The following is an 18538-nucleotide window of genomic DNA, read 5'->3' as shown; positions in this document are numbered from 1 at the left end:
TTCTTTCTATGTATTCGCAATACATTACATTTCCTCTTTTACCTAGTGTTGGCTTTGACACTTATTTTCATTGCTTTGTGTGTGTGTGTGTGTGTGTGTGTGTGTGTGTGTGTGTGTGTGTGTGTGTGTGTGTGTTTAAGTTTTCAAGACTTCCTTTACGTTTTTATTCTCAGTTCTCATATTAGTAATTTTATTTCCTCCACACTCGTCTCATTACGTTTTATTATGGGTGCTAAAGATCTTGTCGTGCGGTCTCAAAACCTTATCATCGTCTATTTAAAATTAGTATCTAGTTTCGTAAACTTAATCTGATGTTACTTCTTTTCTCAAAAGAGAGGACACGCTTCTCTTATTTGACAAAATTAAAATATATTTTCTTTGTTTTTAGGTAAGTTGCTGTCTACCTTGGATCACGTCTTACTTCTTTTTAACCTGCCGGTATTCAAGTAAGTATAATTTAGCTCGTAATGCAGCTGCAGCAGTTTTAGAAGCTCCTACAGTCTCTGTTTGCGCAATGGTGAGCGCGAGAATCCACAATATGAATGTTGACTCTTCATTGTCGGTGTTATTGTTTCTTAGTTGTCATAAATATTCCACGTTCGTTATAAGAATTGTCTTTTAGTCTTTTGTCAGTCTATCTTTACTATTGTTCTGATGTCATTTCCGGTTATAAAATTTGTCATTACCGGTTATAAAATTTGTCATTACTTTCTTCTGTGCGGTAATCTTCTGAACCACGGACTTTTTTTGCATTTCGATAGCCCTTGGCCTAGGGACTATTTGTTTATCAACAGAAGGATCGTCTTACTGTAACTATCCTATAGCACCGGTCGTACGCAAATGGAGCAAATCGGTTGGTTCTCTTTGCATTAGATGTGATCTACAGTGTGCCTTAAGGGGCACCATTTAAATTATGGGAGGTTCCTGAGAAAAAAAAAAACGTTTTTCACGTTCTTTCTCCATAAGCAGCGGATATCTAAACAATTAACCGCAGCAAATGGCGCAAATTTTAACGGTATATTCTCGAGGAATTTTGCTAGAGGGAAAATTTTTATCTGTTATCGAGAAACATCAAAAAAACATGGTTTTTGGGTATCAAAATCGATCCGCGCATTCCAAGACGTCTATGCACATCAAATGGCTGTAATTTTTACGCTGCATTCCCCTAAGATCCTGATCTCGAACAAACTTGGAAACTTTCTCCGTATCTTCATCCGTTTCTGGTAACCAGGAACACATTTACCCTATTTGTCCTCCGATAGGAGTATTTTTTCGGTGGTTCTTACCATTAAAGTTTGCACTTGTAAATTGTAGTGTATTCAAATTTCATTGTGTGGCCTCTGCTTGCTAGAATTATTTCACGCCTGCAGATAGGCAACCGAATGAACAGCTTTGCAAAGCGTGCTGCTTTCGCGCCTTCCCATACAATTTGTATCAATGACTGGTCGCACGCATTGACGTTGCCCTTTCACGGAAGACGCGGACGTTGAACACATATGAGTTAGACTTAAAGAGACGCTCTATACACTGACGTGTGTCTATTTTCTGTGTGTCTTATAGTTTTGTGCAGTTGTCTTTTGAAAGCCCAGACGCATATGAATAACCGTCTATGTCCCACCTCTCCCCCAGTTGAAAAACGGAACGGCGAGAAATAGTTTCCCATTTTGTTGCTTCTGACTATAACATTAATTAAATTAACCATACATTTTCTTCGGAAAAAACTGATAGTGATACGATTAACGCTGCGGTCAGACTGCTGTCAACTTCCGTAATACGTCTTGCTCTTTGGCGAGAGAAGACTTTCTTCTCTTTTGTCGGGGTAGTATTTACAATAAAACACGATGCTTAGGCGAGCTATTGGACTATTGTTCCGTGCCCGCTGCAGGAGATATTTAAATTCACTGCCTACTCTAAATATTTGTCTCTGCATTCAACGCATTTCTGCTGTTCATCTCAGTGGAAACCGCAGATCACGAAAATGTGCAGAGCGACACAGGAACCCCACAGCATACTGCAGCCACTGATGTCGGATGGCGTAATTACAATCGCCGCGGAGGGCGAGGCATCCTGGGAGGAATCGTGCCTGCGTTATTGGTTTCCATCCGCGAGGAATTTCATATTACGATGCATCCCGAGGCTGGGCTAGCTCCGCAATTCCTGCTCCACTGTGGGGGACTGTGTGTCGAGTCCCTGGGGCACAGCCGCCTGGGGGAGGCTGCACTCCGGTCCCTGCATCTGCCACGCTGCCCACCTTCGGCTCACTACGGCCGAGTGGGGGCGCTGCTTCGTTTCGTAATCTCTGTTTATAAACCCACAGTAACACTGGCTGTTCAAGATTCCTGTGCACTTGAGATTCCTACTTCATGCTTTCTCTGGGTGTGCCTGCGGCAGGGCTTAATTTCGGCCGGAACGGCGTTTTGCCACCTCCCATTATATTACATAGTGACTCACTGGAACAAGTGAGCCCTGGAGATTAAAAATAGTACACATGTATTACAATCGCAGCGTAACTGTAAAAGTTGAGCTTCGTTCCCGAGTTGTGATCAGTACATATCGGTAAGCTTCGTGTTGAATATTTTGCTTACGACTGTTAGCAACCTCAAAGATCTACAGTATATCCGAGATTATCGAGCTTCGTTCGTAATATGGGAATGCTCGTGTTTAAATCTGTTGCTTATTTGCAGTAGTGAATATGAACTTAAAACGATAGATATGATGTAAATTGAAAGGGGGGGGGGGGGGCAAGGAATGGAAAGGGAGTCAACTATTGATGTGAGGTGCATAGGGACTTTATGCGGAATAAGCGGGGACGAGTGAAAATGTGTGTCAGACCGGGATTGGAACCCCGGATCTCATGCTTGCTAGGCAGTTGTGTTAACCACTGCGCCACCCGGACGCACTGTTTATCGCAGTTGCTCGAACTGTTGCGGCATGCCTCTCGGCCGACCCACATTCCCACCTAGTGCCACCTATCCATGTCCTTCGTGCTCGCAACTTTGAAATTTCTGCCACCGAGGGTGGCGGATTCATTGCCACCGAGGCGAATCATTTTGTGTCCGAAAGAGCAGACATCACGCATTCGTATGAATCAATTCAGTTCTAATGAATACGAGTAGAAGACAAGATTTACAGCATGTACTAAACATCTAACTCCATGTCTCATGTCACATCGTGTTTTGTTTATCCTAATTCTTTGGGAAGTCGAAAGTGTACACGTGACCCCGATGGGCCGGGAATATCTTCGTCGCCCTTTATCGCTAAAGGCAATTAATACTGGACACACGTTCACCGAGCAGCTAAAATGCAGCTGTTTGAACGTTGCAGCAATTGAAAACATGACTTCATAGTCACGGAGACTACCGACTTCTGTCGGTATATGACGAGCAGAACTAGGGAGCAAAATGACATTGCTATTGGGACAGACTGTAGCACCTGTTGTTTATATTAAATCGTACGGTTTTAGAATCCCGAATTCCGGACCGAGCGAGGTATCCCCGTCCGGCTATCCAGATTTAGGTTTTCCGTGGTTTCCCTAAATCTCTCCAAGCAAATGCATGGATGGTTCCTTTGAAAGGGCACGGCCGATTTCCTCTCTCATCCTTGACACAATTCGAGCCTGTGCTCCGTCTCTAATGACATCGATGTCGACGGGACGTTAACGCCGGTATCTTTTCCTTCCGAATTTCAAAACAATATTTTGTAAAAAAATGATTTCTCATTGTAAGTTTTATCACAAGTTTTCAGAAGTGGTTGAAGAGATGCATTCTATCACCTAAAATTTTGGAAATTAAGCGCTGGCCTAAGGGAATACTTGTGTCCGAGTAAGTTTTATCTTGTTGCAACTGTTTGCCTTAGCGTCTTGTTACTACTTCATATAAATTTTATTCGTTCATTACGGCGAAAATGCGTAGATACTTCAGAAAGGAAGTTGTGAATGCCGACCCACGGTGAGACCATTGCGCTACAAGAGTAGTGCATTGTGACAAGAGAGGGCATTTTCCTGGTTTCTTACAGACATTGGTAGGGATAACACTGTGCGAGTGAAATGGCGCGGCAACTGGCAATGTACTCCAAAGCTGAAGTATGCGGGACATTATGATTCTTGTGGGCAAAACGTATAATTTACACAGATTCATCGTGAAATTGTGGCTGTCATATGGACCACACGCAGTGCCGCGTCCAGTCGTAGTAAAATGGTGCCAACAATTTGACCAAGGCCGTCGACATCGATCACAGGCGACCATGTCCAGGAATCGATACGCAGCAGTCGCCGAGTGACTATCGCCGGCAGTGCTTAACTCATACGCGTGTCAGTAGGCAGTGTTCATTTCATCGACCGAGGTCATCTGCAGTATCGGAAGTTGTGCTCAGGCGTGGAAGGGACAAAAGTTATCGATGTATCAAAATATCAACAACTCTTCAAAACAAGATCGATATACATCGGCAATATTTAAATTATCTGTATTTCGATTAATCGGCATTTTATGTTGGATATCGGAAGCGAAATTTTTGTTGTCTATCTTCTCTTGATTCATAGGCATTATAGTTCTCATCAGCAGATTTCTTGCCCATTTCAACTGCTACCAATCTTTGCAATCTGACAGTAAATATCTTACAGTGGACTTAATTTAATTTCATAATCAATACTACAAATGAACACCAGATTTGAATATAAATGTATCTACACCGCATATTTTTGTAAGTTTGTTAGTTCCGTGTGTAATTTCTACCATTGCAAACGATAGGTGTAAGTCGCAAAATGCACACATTAGGTGACAGCACTGCATGAGAATGGTGTGAATTATTACTTCCTGCTCGCAACTTTGAGGCAACCGCCTGATTGGGTGGATCAAGAAAAGATAGACGTGCTGTAAAAGTAACGTACACTCGGAACAAAAATCATACTCATTACAGCACTGGTGTTTAATGGGAAATGGACTTTGTTGCCTGGAACGTGTAGTCGTCATTTCACATCTGTCTTGTCAGAAATTGTTCATAAATACTTAATACGCCAAGCCTCTTCTGTTTCGTTGAAAAGAGCGACTCCCTTAGTAAACTCGGTTGTGCTAGATAACAGAAGCAGTCTGACTGGGGAACATATTAAACAACGAGTCCTGTTAGTGTCTATCGGTGATGATTATAGGTTTCATTAATTACTTTCTTGCAAATAAGTGATTTTATAGTACATTTTATGTCTTTTATTGGTTAGTGTTGGATATCATTTCTGCTACTTCGACCAGATTTTTTAAAAATTCTTCTAAATATTGAAAAATCGACCGATTTATCTAAGTAATGGTATATTTGTCTCGATAAAACAGATATCTTTCTGTAATATTGATGCAGTGTATATACCACGTATTTAGAAATACGCCCATCCCCTAGCTCACGCTGTGTTCCGCGATCAGTGTGACCTGCACGCAAAGACGCAACGCTTATGGTGTCTGTGGACTCCATAGAAGGCAATAATTTCGTAACCTGCATCATTACGGGCGGTGAGAAAAGGGTCATCATTTCACACCTGCAACAAAGACATCGTCTATGGAGTAGAAACACATCACCTCGCCTCTGTGAAAGAAATGCAAGGTTGTGCCAGCAGCAAGGAGGAGCTTTATACGGATACATTCATTATACAGATAGTTTATGACAAAGGGCTCAGCCGTTAATGGCGATTCGTATTCTGCAACACTAACATCGTTGCGCAACGGCATAAAGTAGGAGAGGTGTGGAAAATTAAGCAAGGCATTGTTCACGTGCACGACATCCGACGCACCTCACGTCGTGCACAACACAAGCTTTGCTTCAACGTGTTCGATCATGCACTGTGTGATTTACACCTTTTACTAAAGCTGAAAGAACGTCTAGGAAAAAGACATTGTCCGACGATGAGGACGTCCACACAGCGGTTGTCGAATAGTCCCGTGATCAAGGGGCGGAATTCTATCGTCCAGGAATTAAACGACTGCTACAACGTTCCGACCGCTGTTTACAGTGTGTTGGTGAGTATGTTGAAAAATAGTGACATGCATCTGTGTCATTTTCAAGTGTAGTGCAGCATTCTGTAAAAGTTACTACGTCAGCCACAAGAATAAGCACCTTACTTTTTGAAGTCCCCTCGTAATTCCCGTTGGTGACTGCTTACATTTTTTTGCGATGGAAGTTCCCAAAGTTGTTGGTCTGACATAGAAATGGCTCGAACGTCGCTATAATATTGTGGTCGTTGGAAACTACGATTCTACAGGTGGTGCACAGTGAAGTTTCTGACACGAAAATTTGGTTATTTGTTTGTGGCGATCGTGTGATCAATCAGAAATTGGGAAATTTGTGGTAAGTTCCTGTCAGACCAAACTGCTGAGGTCATCGGTCGCTAGGCTTACAAACTACTTAATCTAACTTTAACTTACACTAAGGACAACATACACACACACACACACACACACACACACACACACACACACACACACACACACCCATGCGCCTTAGATCGCGCGGCAGTCAATCAGATGCAAAGATTTTCGTGAAAAGTGAATCTTACTTAATGGCGAGGTACAATAAAGTACACGTCTGGCCATTAGGGTTACAACACCTAAAAGCAACAAGCAACGAACGCCAATTTGGCATGAAGGCTACTGCATGCTTGCATACGAAAGTGGTCAACATTTCAGTGAAACCACACAAAGAAAGTAGGAATAGCACCACCTAAATTCTGTATGTAAGGAAGGAAGAAAGAATAGGAGCGGGTTGGGGGTGGGGTAGAGAGAGAGAGAGAGAGAGAGAGAGAGAGAGAGAGAGAGAGGGGGGGGGGGGGCTTAAATAAGAAAGCGTAACTTTCTAAAAATGTGCTGTCTAACTACATTTTCTCCCCGTTTTATTATCACAGCTTCGTTCCTCAGAATTCGGATCTTTAATTTCCGGCTGACTCCGCCCTGGTACCACCTTCAGCACTCCCTCATCACTGAAAATAGAGAAGAAGGTTTAGGAGGCAGAAGCACGGAGAGTGCTGTGGTTAGCTATTGTTCATGAGATATACGATGAATCGAAGCAGTTTTCAGGTGACTTTGTTGATAATCACTTTTCGAAGTTGTTACCTACGCCTTGTTTTTTCTTTTGGCGTGATAAGATACTTCACCAGCCAATGAATTACGCCAAATTTCGTCGACTCGAAAGTGACATCTAAACAACAGACAGCATCCGTGATTGCTACTATATCGTTCCCTTTGCATCATTCATCAGGTCCCTACTCCCAGGTTACACAAGATCATGTCTTTCACGCTAAATGGCTGACTACATATTTACCAATGAAAGTTTCTCAGAGATACCTGAATATATCTGACGTCCCAGAGTACGTGAAAATACTTTTCTAATAACGAAGAGTTTTTATAGCAATACGATTCCGTGCTCAAAACTAAGCAAAATTTCTTTGATATTTGTACTCGACACTTCTTATAGGCGTTAAATAATCACTAAATTCTTACGCTGATTATTCAAGGTTAATGAAAGGGATGTTGGTGGCCCGCAATGATCTATGTGACAATGATAACACTAGTAAAGAGTCAAAATTTGACTCGATAACTGAAATATACTTGGGAAATTATAATGTCCATGAAACATTTTAAAAAATCGTTGGGGTAAGTGGCTAAACGTAACTAACAAATGATACAGTACGTGAAAGACCCTCTCTGAAAGTTGGTTTTTAACATATTACTCGCACGTTAGTTTGGAAAACCGCCAATAGGGGCGCCATCGATCGTAGTTGCTGAAAATGGCGGAAAACCAGTCAGAGAGAGCATTTTGTTTCCTAGATTTTGCACATTACCAGTCGGTAGCCAGTGTGCAAAGAGCATTCCGTAGCAAGTTTCAGAAGACGCTACGACTTTGCATCAGCATAGCGAAATGATACAAGAGATTCGAGGAGTATGGTTGTCTGTGCAATGCAAAATGTTGAGGTCTAGATGTTGTGTCAGAACAGAAAATTGACCGTGTGAGGAACTCGAAATTTGCGAAGTCCCACAAAATGCAGAATTGAATATCTCTCGACTAACAGTGTGGGAAACCTTTCGTAAGCGATTTAGAACGAAGCTGTACAAAATGCAGCTTCTTCAGACTATAAGCCTTGACGATAAATTGCGCCGTTGGCAGTTTCGCATTGAAATACAGAAACGTTTTGAAAAGGGCGACTTCAAAAGCAAATTAATCTTCAGTGACGAAGCCGCTTTTCATTTGTTGGGAGACACCAACCGGCGCAACTCACGCGTGTGTGGGGACAGAGAATTAACACGCAGCGGTCGAACGCGTTTGGAGTTCCGAGAAGGTTAACGTGCTCTGTGCCGTGTGCAACCATACTCTCCTTGACTGAGAGAACTGTCGATGGTATCGCCTGTCTTGATACGCTGCAGTTTTGCCTCATGCTAAAGCTTGAAATTGACAGCGGGAGGCACGAGGTGGCGCCTCCATCTATAAGTTCGGCCGCGTGTGTCACTCTGTAATGTCTTTCGCAGATAAGGCTGATAGTTGCGCTATGTTATTGCATATGCATGAATTTAAACTGATAATATAGCCACTTGTGTGTACCGGCCTGAGAAGTTGCCATCGTTGATGTATCGCACGGGATGTGCTCACCAAGTGGGGTCAGATAGTGGCTGTCCCGCGTGTCAGCCGCACAGACGACCGGGGCGCATGCGCATTGGGGAGTGTGGCCTGCCGAGGGCAGGGCGCGCTATCTCCGGAAATTGTGCGGTCCCCGCGGGCTACAGCCAACAGACAGGTAACCGGCTGCCAGCCACACCGGCTGCACCACCGGCGCGAGGGGCGGGGGAGGGGGAGGACAAGTCAGAGGCGTCGTCTCTGCGTGCCAAGGGCGCATCTGGCCAACTTGTGCCAATGAATGTAAGACGAGTGCGGAGTATAGCCGCGCACCGTGGTTAAACGTGACTGTTGTTCTGCCGCAGTGAAATGAGCGTTCAGTAAAAGATTGTGCATGTTTAACACCTCGAAAAAAAAAAATTTCTATAATTATTATTTTTTGTTCATGCGCTGCTAGAGGAGCATTAAAAAAGTGGCGCAACCCATTCATGAAGTGGAGTATCGTGCCGTAATTGGTTTTCGACATTTGAGAGAAACAAGGCTGCAAAAATCCGTACTGAGCGTAGAAATAGAAAACAGTAAGGCACTATCGCATGAGACACTGGTTAGGTAGCGCAGTGTTCAGACAAGTCTGTATGGCAAAGGATGTGGGAGATCATCACTCTGTGAATAACAGGCAATCTCTAGAAAAGTAGAGGCCGTTATGTTCGAAGACCGGCAGTTTACTGGAAAAAGTAAGAAACAGTCAAGGATTAGTTTTCAACATCGTGGTATCAGACGGGTGCCATATTCCTTGACTTCCGGAAAGCGTTTGACTCTGTGCCCCACTGCAGACTCCTAACTAAGGTATGAGCATATGGGATTGGTTCCCAAATATGTGAGTGGCTCGAAGACTTCTTGTAATAGAACCCAGTACGTTGTCCTCGATGGTGAGTGTTCATCGGAGGTGAGGGTATCATCTGGAGTGCCCCTGGGAAGTGTTGTAGGCCCGCTGTTGTTTTCTATCTACATAAATGATCTTTTGGATAGGCTGTTTGCTGATGATGCTGTGGTGTACGGGAAGGTGTCGTCGTCGAGTGACTGTAGGAGGATACAAGATGACTTGGACAGGATTTGCGATTGGTGCAAAGAATGACAGCTAACTCTAAATATAGATAAATGTAAATTAATGCAGATGAATAGGAAAAAGAATCCCGCTATGTTTGAATACTCCATTAGTAGTGTAGCGCTTGACACAGTCACGTCGATTAAATATTTGGGCGTAACAGTCGTCTTCGGTTCATTGGTAGAATTTTGGGAAGATGTGGTTCATCTGTAAAGAAGACCGCTTATAAAACACCAATACGACCTATTCTTGATTACTGCTCGAGCGTTTGGGATCCCTATCAGGTCGGATTGAGGGAGGACATAGAAGCAATTCAGAGCCGGGCTGCTATATTTGTTACTGGTAGGTTTGATCATCACGCGAGTGTTACGGAAATGCTTCAGGAACTCGGGTGCGGTCTCTGGAGGAAAGGGGGCGTTCTTTTCGTGAATCGCTACTGAGGAAATTTAGAGAACCAGCATTTGAGGCTGACTGCAGTACAATTTTACTGCTGCCAACTTACATTTCACAGAAAGACCAAAAAGATAAGATAGATTTGGGCTCGTACAGAGGCATGTAGGCAGTCATTTTTCCCTCGTTCTGTTTGGGAGTGGAACAGGGAGAGAAGATGCTAGTTGTGGTACGAGGTACCCTCCGCCACGCACCGTACGGTGGATTGCGGAGTATGTATGTAGATGTAGATGTAGAGCATCGTCGCGATATTTTAAGCATGATAATCGGGTTCGATTCCCGGCGGGGTCTGGGATTTTCTCTGCCTCGTGACGACTGGGTGTTGTGTAACGTCCTTAGGTTAGTTAGGTTTAAGTAGTTCTAAGTTCTAGGGGACTGATGACCATAGATGTTAAGTCCCATAGTGCTCAGAGCCATTTTAAGCATGATAATGGTCGCCGCTCTCTGGGCCGCGCGACTAGCGACACCAAATAAAACAAGGTAACCGAACTGAACTAGCAGCGGAAATGTCGCAGCTGTGTCAAGCCAATCCAGATGACTTCTATAGCCTCATGATCACCATGAACGAGTGCTGGGTGTTTCATTATTAGCCAATGCCAAAGGGTCAAAGCAAGCCGTGGAAAACTATGGCTTCACCACCACCGAAAAAGATCCAGTCATTATCGGGCAAGGTGGTGATGAGCGTTACCAACATACCGTGGCAGTTCCAAACAACTCATTATGTTCCTACTTGAGTGATACACCGTCACAGGAGCATACTTCTGAACTCACTGCAAGCTGTCCGAGGTGGTGTATTCGCTCCACCAAAACGCTCATCTCTTTCGTCACCCAAAATGGAGACCTCTAGAAGGTCTCCGCCAAGTCATCCATTGTTGGGGAAAATGTGTCAAATTGAAGGGAGGATCTGTGGAGTAGGACGCCTTCACAAAGTTTCATAGTCTCAGCTTGATTCGAACAAATCTTAGTGGCATACTAGCGAGAAAAGATATACTATTGAGTTAAACCTCCCTAGCACTCATAGTGTGGGATGACAGTGTGAACATATATAAATAGTCGAAAACTAACTATATTAGGATTACTTCCGTAGAAGAATGGATAGCGTCACTGCCTTCGGTGCGGAATGACGCGGATGCAATTCCCGGTGCCATCTCTTTTTTTTTCTGAGTTAAGGAACCCTGGAACGCGATCAACCAGCCTCGTGAGGCCGAATGAGGAACAGCTTGAGTGCCCGCATCTCGTGGTCGTGCGGTAGCGTTCCCGCTTCCCACGCCCGGGTTCCCGGGTTCGATTCCCGGCGGGGTCAGGGATTTTCTCTGCCTCGTGATGGCTGGGTGTTGTGTGCTGTCTTTAGGTTAGTTAGGTTTAAGTAGTTCTAAGTTCTAGGGGACTTATGACCACAGCAGTTGAGTCCCATAGTGCTCAGAGCCATTTTTGAACAGCTTGAGTAAAGATGCAGCACAACCATCAGGATTCATCTACTGGCAATAGCGGCTGGACAGATTGGCCATCTGAAGATCACATTCCCACTATCATGTATTGCTCCTCGTACTGCCTAGTAGACAATCTGACTGCCTAAGGCCCAATCCCTGAGTGGTGTTTACGCCTTACTAACTACTGTAAATTAGTGCCTAATCCTAGATTTTCGGGTTTACTGGGCGAACTGATGAAAATCCAGTAGTATACAATTTAGGGGAAAATAATTTGGGTGGTAAGACACGCTCGGCACCGCTAGGATTCGAGACCAGTGTGAAATGTAGAAACTACGAGTACGACCGGCAGAAGTGACGAAACAATTATTTTCGGTGTTTCTAGACTGATTCTCCAACAGAAGAGGTTCCTACTCAATGGTCTGAAGATACCACAGTAGTGGTCGAAACCGGTCACATTGATAAATAAATCGTGATCAAAATTGTTTTTAGTAGTAAATATTTATAAGACATTGATCACTGCTGTTCCTGTAATGCATTCAAAAGTAATTCTAGACTGATTGTTGACAGTTCTCACGAACCCTGATAGATTGAGCGTGGACCAATTTTAGGGATAGCTAGACTGATAGACGAAAGTTCGGAAGAGATTTCATTTTTTTTTGGGGGGGGGGGGGAGGGGGGGAGAGACAGCGGATGCTGTAAAAATAATTGGTAGTGTGAAATCCATAATATTTCGGATTACTGGGATGGTTAGTGATAGTCCTGGTGGCTATCATTCTAGAGTATACAAGTGGTATGCGTGGAGTAATTTCTGTAAAACTCTGTACACATATCACTGTGCTTCGCATTTGAGATCGCCATGTTCTCCCCCCCCCCCCCCCCCCCTTCCCTCCCCCCTTGCAGCAATATGTTGCTTTTTCAGGTTTAGGTTCAGCCAATCATTTATTTATTCTCTCACCTGGAATGCAAGTTGAAAATGACTTATTTAATCTAGTATTGTGTTAATAATTAAATGAATTTGTTAAAAGTAAGTTGCTTTACGATTTGTTTACTGTGTACAAACAATTAAAATCCCGTAAAAACTAAGTTTTGTTTTTAGTCTATACAAAGATTTCATTTCGTTTTCTCTCTAAGACTGGGATAAATAATTATCCAGACAGTGACGGATAATCACCTACTGGTCTATAGTTGACATTGTTGCTTCTCCGTAACACATCTAAGTCTCTTTCAAAAACACATCATATTCGCCATTGACTGTAGAAAACATTTATTTTCACGATTGCAGTTTCGCCCTTATGGCCATTCTTAACTGTTATACTGCAAAAGATTTTACTCCAGAACTTGGCAGACTTTAAAAACACTCAAAACATGTACACATGTCACCGTTGTGCGAGCCTTTTGACACTGTTAACATCCTTAACACAAAACCCAATAAATCACTGTTCTTGTACACTGTTCACATGTGAACTGAGGCAGGTGATGCGAAGATACATTCACAGGTCGCATTTCCTTTGTTCTTTCTTAATCATATCTGGCCCTCGTTACTGCTGAAATGTTTCGGTGCAGTTGACGCAAATATTATAGAGGGATTTTCGCCGAAAGGTAGATTTTTGTAGCATCTACAAAGCACCGTGAGATACACAGTAATTAGTAACGCGCAAGGAAGAATGGGCGGGCGGTAGGGGAAGAGAAATTCGCGAATTTTGATGACTAGCGTTCTCCACGTCGCCTCTCGGGTGCTGCGTGACGTCTTTCGGGTAGTGTTGTCCCTAACACAGCTGCACCAGGCAGTGTAGAGAAACTTGCTGCTGCAGTATTGATCTCCAGCCCAGAGCCCCTGAGAATGCGGTGGCGCTGCATTTGTCATGAGTCTCCACGTTGCCGCCCTCTTCCACGGCGCCTGCACGCGACCGCCCCCACACCTACGCGCTACCAACTACTTTGTTCTCCGCCCCCCGAAGTCACTCCTCATTCGCGCAGTGAAGTATCTCGTGCGAATACCATTTGCTTTGGCGCCTCTTCATTCGAGCACAATACACACTAGGGGGTTACTTCTACCGAGTGTTTATCCAGACCCAGCAGCTCTCGTAACGGCACATCGTCTCCTTATAAGATGGCCTGCATGCACAGTTTAGTATAGTATATTTTGTCATTATAGCAATTTTTTACATATTTTGAAGGCATTTAATGGCAAGTAGTGGCGAACTGATGCTTTTGGCTACCTGATTAGGAGGTTCTGGTATTACCATTAGCAACGCACTGCTCGCGATTGAAAGTGATGCAGGAGCTCTACAAAATAATAATAATAATAATAATAATAATAATAATAATACCACAACGGATAAATGCAGACTTCGTAAACAACAAATAGAAACAGTAGATCACATCACAAGCGGATGTACAATACTAGCAAATACAGAATACCCCAGAAGACATGACAATGTCGCAAAAATAATACATCAACAGCTTGCCTTACAACATAAACTTCTAAAACAACACGTTCCTACATACAAGTATACACCACAAAATATACTGGAGAATGATGAATACAAATTATACTGGAACAGAACCATTATAACACATAAAACAACGCCACATAACAAACCTGACATCATACTCACCAATAAAAAGAAGAAATTAACACAACTAATCGAAATATCCATACCCAATACAACAAATATACAAAAGAAAACAGGAGAAAAAATTGAAAAATACATCCAACTGGCTGAGGAAGTCAAAGACATGTGGCATCCGGATAAAGTTGACATCATACCAATTATACTATCAACTACAGGAGTCATACCACAAAATATCCACCAGTACATCAATGCAATACAGCTACATCCAAACATATATATACAACTACAGAAATCCGTAATTATTGATACATGTTCAATTACCCGAAAGTTCCTAAATGCAATATAACACATACCGTACAGTTAAAAGGAAGTGACGCTTGATCAAGGTCCACGTCACTCCATTTTTAACCGGACTTAACGTCTGAGAAAGTGAAGATAATAATAATAAAACCCGTGGAGGCCCGGGAAAAGACTAGGCCTCCGGTATGTTCTGCTAGTCGTAAAAAGCGACGAAAAGAACAAACCACTAATAGGGCTAACCCCCCCTTTTAGTGTGAGCAGTTGGTTCAGGACAGAACTAATGAAGCCTCGGACAAGAGCTGTCATGGTCGGGGACGACGCTTGAACCCGATGCCCGTCCACAATGGTAACGTCACTGCTAACCACACGGAAAATGATTTAAACCCAAATAGAGGTGTTTTGCAGGATATGCTTCCTGCAACCACCCTAGAAGGAAAACAAAGACAGGATGAGATGGTTAGATGAAGTTAAGACACCTCATATTCTGTTATTACCAAGCAACAAACTTAGGAACCAACACAAATGGATACAGATCACAAGTATAGACAACATTTGTTACCAGATACCCAGAATTAAAATTTTTAACAGAACAACGATTAGCTGATCAGATCCGTGTAGTAATAAAAAAATAACAGGATACCCCAGTCAGAATTAGAAAACATCAAACAACAAGTACAACAAATACTGCAACAAAATAATGTGCAATCACAAGAAGAAGAAAATGCAGTAATGGACTCAAACATCCCAGAGCAAACAAACAAAGAACACACATCAATTAAAAAATCAGAGGAAAACGAAATCTTAAGACAACCACCAGAACAAGCACAAATAGAATACGAAGTGACACACATGTTAGATATAGAAGAAAAATTTCAGCTGACATATATAGAATACAAAGACACAAATACAGACATTAGACCATTCTTGCATAGACCACCAAATAGCCCACAAGTCGAAACAACAATAACAGCTATTAACACAATCATACACAACAAAATAAATGAAAATACAACTATGGAAGAGTTACAACTACTGGCTTATATATGAGCACTCACTACACTAAATATACACACTAGGCAGAGATCAGAACCAACCAACAACACACAGAAGAAACCCACAAAACCAGCATGGCAACACAGGCTACAGATCAGAATAGAAAAACTGAGAAAATACATCGGACAGCTAACACAATTTATAAGAAATGAAATATCAGACAAAAAACGATAAAGGTTAGGTAAAATCTCACAACAAGAAGTCATAGAGCAATTAGATGAAAAGAAGCAGAAATTACAAGTATTGGCCAAACGACGTAGAATATGCAAAAAAAGTGAAAATAGAAGGAAACAAAACCAAACATTCAACACAACAAAAGAAATTTTACCAGACAATAGATAACACACGCATTAAAATAGACAAGCCACCAAACATAATAGACATGGAACCCTTCTGGAGCAACATATGGTCAAACCCAGTACAACATAACAGACATGCACGGTGGATACAAGCAGAAACAGAGATATACAAGATGATACCACAAATGCCTGAAGTGATAATTTTGGAACATGAAGTCAGCCGAGCAATTAATTCCACGCACAATTGGAAAGCCCCTGGAATAGATAACATAGCAAATTTCTGGCTAAAGAAGTTCACCTCAACACATTCACATCTAACTAAATTATTTAACAGTTACATTGCAGGCCCATACACATTCCCTGATACACTTACACAAAGAATAACTTATCTGAAACCTAAAGATGAAGCAGACACAGCAAACCCAGCAAAATATCGCCCCATAACATGCCTACCAACAATACACAAAATACTAACTTCAGTCATTACACAGAAATTAATGACACATACAACACAGAACAAAATTATAAATGAAGAACAAAAAGGCTGTTGCAAAGGAGCACGAGGATGTAAAGAGCAACTGATAATAGATGCAGAGGTGACATATCAAGCTAAAACTAAACAAAGGTCGCTACACTATGCATACATTGATTATCAAAAAGCTTTTGATAGTGTACCCCACTCATGGTTACTACAAATATTGGAAATATACAAAGTAGATCCTAAATTGATACAGTTCCTAAACATAGTAATGAAAAATTGGAAAACCACACTTAATATCCAAACAAATTCAAATAATATCACATCACAGCCAATACAGATTAAGCGTGGAATATATCGAGGAGACTCATTAAGTCCTTTCTGGTTCTGCCTTGCTCTGAACCCACTATTCAACATGCTAAATAATACAAATTATGGATACAATATTACTGGAACATACCCACACAAAATCACACATCTGCTATACATGGATGATCTAAAACTACTGGCAGCAACCAATCAACAACTCAACCAATTACTAAAGATAACAGAAGTATTCAGCAATGATATAAATTTGTCTTTTGGAACAGACAAATGTAAAAAAAAATAGCATAATCAAGGGAAAACACACTAAACAAGAAGATTACGTATTGGATAACCACAGCGACTGCATAGAAGCGATGGAAAAAACAGACGCCTATAAATATCTAGGATACAGACAAAAAATAGGAATAGATAATACAAATATTAAAGAAGAACTAAAAGAAAAATATAGACAAAGACTAACAAAAATACTGAAAACAGAATTGACAGCAAGAAACAAGACAAAAGCTATAAATACTTATGGTATACCAATATTGACCTACTCATTTGGAGTAGTGAAATGGAGTAACACAGACCTAGAAGCACTCAATACACTTACACCATCACACTGCCACAAATATAGAATACATCACATACATTCAGCAACAGAACGATTCACATTAAGCAGAAAGGAAGGAGGAAGGGGATTTATCGACATAAAAAACCTACATTATGGACAGGTAGACAATTTAAGAAAATTCTTTATAGAACGAGCAGAAACCAGCAAAATACACAAAGCAATCACTCATATAAATACATCGGCTACACCACTACAATTTCATAACCACTTCTACAACCCTTTAGATCACATTACATCAACAGATACGAAGAAAGTAAATTGGAAACAGAAAACACTACATGGCAAGCGCCCGTATCATCTAACACAGCCACACATCGATCAAGACGCATCCAACACATGGCTAAGAAAAGGCAATATATACAGTGAGACGGAAGGATTCATGATTGCAATACAGGATCAAACAATAAACACCAGATATTACAGCAAGCATATTATTAAAGATCCCAATACCACAACAGATAACTGCAGACTTTGCAAACAACAAATAGAAACAGTAGATCACATCACAAGTGGATGTACAATACTAGCGAATACAGAATACCCCAGAAGACATGACAATGTAGCAAAAATAATACATCAACAGCTTGCCTTACAACATAAACTTATAAAACAACGTGTTCCCACATACAAGTATGCACCACAAAATGTACTGGAGAACGATGAATACAAATTATACTGGAACAGAACCATTATAACAGATAAAACACCACCACATAACAAACCTGACATCATACTCACCAATAAAAAGAAGAAATTAACACAACTAATCGAAATATCCATACCCAATACAACAAATATACAAATGAAAACCGGAGAAAAAATTTAAAAATAAATCCAACTGGCTGAGGAAGTCAAGGACATGTGGCATCAGGATAAAGTTGACATTATACCAATTATACTATCAACTACAGGACTCATACCACACAATATCCACCAGTACATCAATGCAATACAGCTACATCCAAACTTATATATACAACTACAGAAATCTGTAATTATTGATACATGTTCAATTACCCGAAAGTTCCTAAATGCAATATAACACATACTATACAGTTAAAAGGAAGTGACGCTTGATCAAGGTCCGCGTCACTTTCCATTTTTAACCAGACTTAACGTCTGAGAAAGTAAAGAAAGAATGAATAATAATAATAATAGATACAAATCGTGGGCGATGTACTGTGAGATTTTGTACCATTCACCGCAAAGTAACTCTTTCAAATCTGTGAGATGTAACATGGTAATGGGCCATTAATTGCGTTTCTAATATACTGAGTAAGCAAAATAACACTGCCCCGGAAAGGCCAGAGATAACATATTATTT

The 18538-nt window shown here is 41.6% G+C and overlaps 1 protein-coding gene across 1 annotated transcript in view; it reads left to right on the top strand.

Moving 5' to 3' along the window:
- The first annotated feature begins 398 nt into the window (after window positions 1-398).
- LOC124773977 (leucine-rich repeat and calponin homology domain-containing protein) overlaps window positions 399-18538 on the top strand; it is a 144255-nt gene continuing 126115 nt past the window's right edge. Inside the window, exon 1 of the mRNA XM_047249446.1 lies at window positions 399-446. The gene's annotated coding sequence lies outside the window, so the exon portion shown is untranslated. The remainder of the gene's footprint in view (window positions 447-18538) is intronic.

The sequence above is a fragment of the Schistocerca piceifrons genome, chromosome 2, assembly GCF_021461385.2.
Source record: "Schistocerca piceifrons isolate TAMUIC-IGC-003096 chromosome 2, iqSchPice1.1, whole genome shotgun sequence".
NCBI lineage: Eukaryota > Metazoa > Arthropoda > Insecta > Orthoptera > Acrididae > Schistocerca > Schistocerca piceifrons.
Note: the sequence above shows the minus strand (reverse complement) of the source record. Positions and strands in the feature narration are given on the sequence as shown.